This window comes from Haliotis rubra, unplaced genomic scaffold (assembly GCF_003918875.1).
Source record: "Haliotis rubra isolate DU_JTF1 unplaced genomic scaffold, ASM391887v1 Scf1135, whole genome shotgun sequence".
In the NCBI taxonomy this organism is placed as follows: Eukaryota; Metazoa; Mollusca; class Gastropoda; order Lepetellida; family Haliotidae; genus Haliotis; species Haliotis rubra.
In genome coordinates, this window is record NW_025765043.1 from 198,653 (window position 1) to 204,233 (window position 5,581).

Consider the following 5,581-nt stretch of genomic DNA (forward strand, 5'->3'; position numbering starts at 1 on the left):
TACGGATGACAGTCACAAATCAGGGGGTTTTTGTCTAGTAAATTCACTCAGGTACGAAACTTTACTTCCTTCTACTCTGACATACTATTGTTATTCTATGTTAACTTTAACCTATTGTAAATACCTTAACTATAAGTTACCACCCTTGTTAGTACCTTCAGGTTTATGTGGAACGAGGCATCCCTTAGTATGTGTCTCATATCTGGAATACCTTTAATGCCCTTCACAGTATGCTGCATCTGTTGTTCACAGTCTCATATATCTCCTGTAAATTAGGTACATGTTGTAGTGTGTGAGTGAGTGAGTGAGTTCAAATGTATACTCTCATCGGAAATATTTCAGCCATATCGTGTGCTAAAACAATTCATATATTGAAAATATATAAACAAATAAATAAGTATGTATTAGATATTCTGTCTATGATGGACAGTTAGAACAACTAGATAATACTGATATAAATGCAAAACTAGCATGTAAAAACTATTTTACTGACTGAGTTTTTAGGTTTACGACGCTTTTAGCAATATTCCAGCAATATCACGGCGGGGACACCAGAAATTGGCTAACACATTGTGCCCATGTGGGGAATCGAACCCGGGTCTTCTGCGTGACGAGCCAACGCTTTAACCACTAGGCTACCCCACCGCCCCACTATTTTACTATTGAAGACAATACAATATAAAAGCGGACTATAGATCGTCAGCAACTGTAGGTAGATACAAGAGACTGTGGGGACTTACAGTACTTTTGCTACCTGCATGGACCTTCGCTGGATATATGCTATACCATACCAGATCATGGCAGTATTGGCAAATTTAACCAAGCATTAGACGAACAAGATTATATATACCTTGAATGTTTGAACTCACATATTTCTTTAAATAATGTACGTGTTGTAATTATGCAATTTACTTTCCTTTACTTTCATGCATGGAATCTAGCGCATTTCTAATACTAATCTTCAGTTCTCAAGACAATCTACACACAGTGCTGTGGAAACATATGAGCTTGCAACCATTAATACACATTTTATTGCAGGTAAAATAGAATCGAAAAGCTTTCAAGTTTGTGGAAAGATACGACACTGTCGCACCAAAGGTAAGACACAACGCATCAATGTAACGCTAAACTGTATATAGTAGTTGATAAATATCAGTTACACTTCACCCACTTAAACTATACATTGATTGTGTGCGCTATACATATGTTTCAGTTACAAGATGAAAGGATGGAAAGAAAACAAAAGAAATGCATGTCCAGTTCAAAGATGAAGACAGTGATGAAACCTATAATAGCACTTGCAAAACTGAGTGGACTTCTAAGACAAAGCCGAACAAACAGGTGTTAAATGTTGATCCCTCCTCGAGGGTGATGGAGCCACTGTACGAAATACAGGATTCAACGAGGCGAACACATCGTGCTAAATTGACAGAAGTCAGAAGAGGGTGTATAGTGTTTGTGTTTGAGCACGAAACCAGAGATGATAAAGAGGCATCAGGAATTAGAACACCTGATATTACACTGATTGCGTGAATTCGACTCAGAAGTTGAGGACATAACCCTTCACATAAAGCTACAAGACCTGAGTGAGTATGAAAGGAAAGTGGATACAAGAGGTACATCATTTGCAACAGCCTCTTTTTCTGAGTGATTATATATCTGACCCTTTGAAAATATGACACATGTTAAATAATTGCTGCTTGTACATGTGATTGTTAGCCGCGATGCGTTTTGCGGAGGGTATTATTTTCCGGAGCAGAACTTAAACATCGCTCAATATTTCTTCCCCAAACGTGGCGCATAGATAGGCCTGGCGATGAATTGGTGCCTCCATTGGATTTGTGAATAAGATGGGTTTTTGCGTTGTCATGGCAACAATTTTGACCTCGACCTCGACTGAAATTGGTGTTAGTGCTCCTTTCCGGAACAGAATGTGAGAGAGTTAAAAATCGGCAATGTTCACTTTGGCAGTGTTTCAGCCATATCGTGAATAAGAGGGACAAATTTAAATAATGTATAGTGTTATACCTTGAGCTCTGTCTGCGAAGGACAGTAAATTAACTGCGAAGGACAGTTAAAGCTAGCATGTGACTTAAAAGTATATACTATTTAGGACATTATAACACAAAAAATGGGCTATAGATCGCCAACAAGTGAAGGTAGATCACCATACAAGCGACCATACAGTGCCTTTGTCCCAGAACAGAACCTTAAAACCGTTCAATATTTCTTGGCCAAACTTGGCACATAGATAGGCCTGGTGATTTGTGTATTTTTAGATTTTTGAATAAAATATTTTTTGGGTTTCCATTGCAACAAGTTTGAATTCGAATGGAAATAGTGGTTGTGCTCATATCAGGAGCAGAACTTGAAAACATTTCAACACTATCCTCCCGTTATATACATTTGACATAGTCTTAACTAGTTGACGTATTCATGAAGACTATTATTCTTTTGTGGGGGATATTGCTGGCTTTGTCTTCTTGTCGTAAGGCTTTCTCTCTACTTCTGCCAGATATTTACGGCTTTTTGATGGGCAATATTCGTCTTTCCTTTGTATGATGGTTACCGCTGCATGACGAAAACGCTGTCTGTCATTTTGAAGTGTGTATACTCAAAGCAAGTCAGGCTTCGTCCTGGTAGCTTGACATAAATCAACTGTGTTACTGGTTCTGATGCAATTACAACATTGTTATCAGGTTATGTGCATAAGTTAGAAAAGTCAGCTTTGAAAAGTCTGATAATTTCTTTATGCTAAATTGTTGCAGAGCCCAGTCCACTGAAAAGGAAAACAATTTTCAGCGATTCGATATCAACAGGAAAAGATTATCTATATGCTGATACATCTCTGACATCTTCAGGAGGTAGGGTGATCCAAATAAAGCTGCTACATAAGCACAATGTGCATATGTTATCACATATTGTAAAACATGTATCTCTTTATAATTAAGCATAAATCTCATATTTTTCAACAGTCATGTTTCTGAATTTCAAACACTGCTGATCCTATGGTTATTCCATTAGAAATTCATTTAGTTCATAGTACATAGAAAATGTATCAACTGCCCCACCGTGGATTCCTACCTGGGTGTGATCTGGTATTTCGGTCAAAGAGCACAGATGGTAGGGACTATCATACAGAAATGAACTCAACGGTTTTCACACAGTATGTTGAGTAACAATTGTAGCCAGCTCTGCCTTACAAAAGTCTTGTTGTCATGGACAATGCTCCCTATTACAGTGTTCGAGATCCAATCATAACTTATCTTCAACACAGCATTCTCTATTGTTATAAAGTGCACGATGACAACTTATCTTCTATAAAGCATTATGTATTCTTGTAACGAAACCGATTATAACTTATCTTCTACATAGCATTCTATATTGTTATAACGAACACGATAATTACTTATCTTCTATATAACATTCTGTATTCTGTAACGAAACCGAGCATACCTTATCTTCTATATACCATTCTCTATTGTTATAACGAACACGATCATAATTTATCTTCTATACAGTATGCTGTATTGTTATAACGAACACGATCATAACTTATCTTCTATACAGTATCCTATATTGTTATAACGAACACGATCATAACTTATCTTCTATACAGTATTCTGTATTGTTATATCGAGCACGTTTATAGCTTACCTTCTATATAGCATCCTTTGTTCTTATAACGAACACGATCTTAACTTATCTTCCATACACTATTCTCTATTGTTATAACGAACACGATCATTACGTATTTTCTATACAGCATTCTCTATTATTATAACGAACACGATAATTACTTTTATCATCCAAAACTGTGTTCCACAGGAGATATCGCTTGTGTGAGATCAAACGATATCTCCTAGGAGATATCGTTTTGACAGTAGATTTTGTACAATGCCCTGACAATGCTATGACGTCATGTACTTGATGACGTCACAATGCTATGACATCGCTGCACTGCAAGTCTAATGACAGTACCATGTTCAGAGATGTACATTTTTCATTGAAAATTAATGAAGAGTGATTTTGGATGATAAATAGAATCTCACCCTCGTGTCTTCTGATATCAAATATATCAACACTCGTTGATAAAAGTAAAAATATCCTCGGCAAGCCTCGGATATTTGTACTTTTATCAAGTCGTGTTGATATAATTGATATCAGAAGACACTTGGGTGAGATTCTCTATATCTTCTATACAGTATTCTGTATTGTTATAACGAACAAGATTATAACGTATCTTCTGTATAGCATTCTCTATTGTTTTAACGAACACGATCATAACATATCTTCTATATAGCATTTTGTATTGTTATAACGAACACGATCATAACTTATCATCTATATATCATTCTCTATTGTTATAACGAACACGGTCATAACTTATCTTCTATACAGTATTCTGTATTGTTATAACGAACACGATCATAACTTCTTTTCTATATAGCATTCTCTATTCTTATAACGAACACGATCATAACTTATCTTCTATACAGTATTCTGTATTGTTATAACGAACACGATTATACATTATCTTCTTTAGAACATTCTATATTGTTATAACAAACACGATCATAACTTATCTGCTATACAGTATTCTCTATTGTTATAACGAACACGATCATAACTTCTCTTCTATACAGTATTCTCTATTGCTAAAACGAACACGATTATACCTTATCTTCTATACAGCTTTCTGTATTATTATAACGAACACCATGATAACTTATCTTCTATATAGTATTTTCTATTGCTATATCGAACACGATCATAACTTATCTTCTATACAGTATTTTGTATTCTAATATCCAACACGATGATACCTTATCTTCTATGTAGCATTCTGTATTGTTATAACGAACACGATCGTAACTTATCTTCTATAAAGCATTCTGTATTGTTATAACGAACACGATCGTAACTTATCTTCTATAAAGCATTCTCTCTTGTTATAACGAACGCGATCATAACTTATTTTCTATTCAGTATTCTGTATTGTTATAACGAACACGATGATAACGTATCTGCTATACAGCATTCTCTATTGTTATTACGAACACAATCATAACATACCTTCTATAAAACGTTCTGTATTATTATAACGAACACGATAATAACTTATCTTCTATATAGCATTCTCTATTGTTATAACGAACACGATCATAACTTGTCTTCTATATAGCATTCTCTATTGCTATAACGAACACGATCATAACTTCTCTTCTATACAGTATTCTCTATTGCTAAAACGAACACGATTATACATTATCTTCTATATAGCATTCTCTATTGTTATAACGAAAACGATCGTAACTTATCTTCTATATAGCATTCTCTATTGTTATAACGAACACGATCATAACTTCTCTTCTATATAGCATTCTCTATTGTTATAACGAACACGGTCATAACTTATCTTCTATACAGTATTCTGTATTGTTATAACGAACACGATCATAACTTCTTTTCTATATAGCATTCTCTATTCTTATAACGAACACGATCATAACTTATCTTCTATACAGTATTCTGTATTGTTATAACGAACACGATTATACATTATCTTCTTTAGAACATT

At 34.8% G+C, this 5,581-nt stretch overlaps 1 long non-coding RNA gene across 1 annotated transcript; it reads left to right on the top strand.

The window, feature by feature from the left end:
- The first annotated feature begins 815 nt into the window (after positions 1-815).
- LOC124292170 lies at positions 816-2,860 on the top strand. The gene is made up of 3 exons (XR_006902384.1): positions 816-1,098; positions 1,214-1,616; positions 2,769-2,860. It is a non-coding gene; the product is annotated as an uncharacterized LOC124292170 (long non-coding RNA).
- Positions 2,861-5,581: the final 2,721 nt, after the last annotated feature.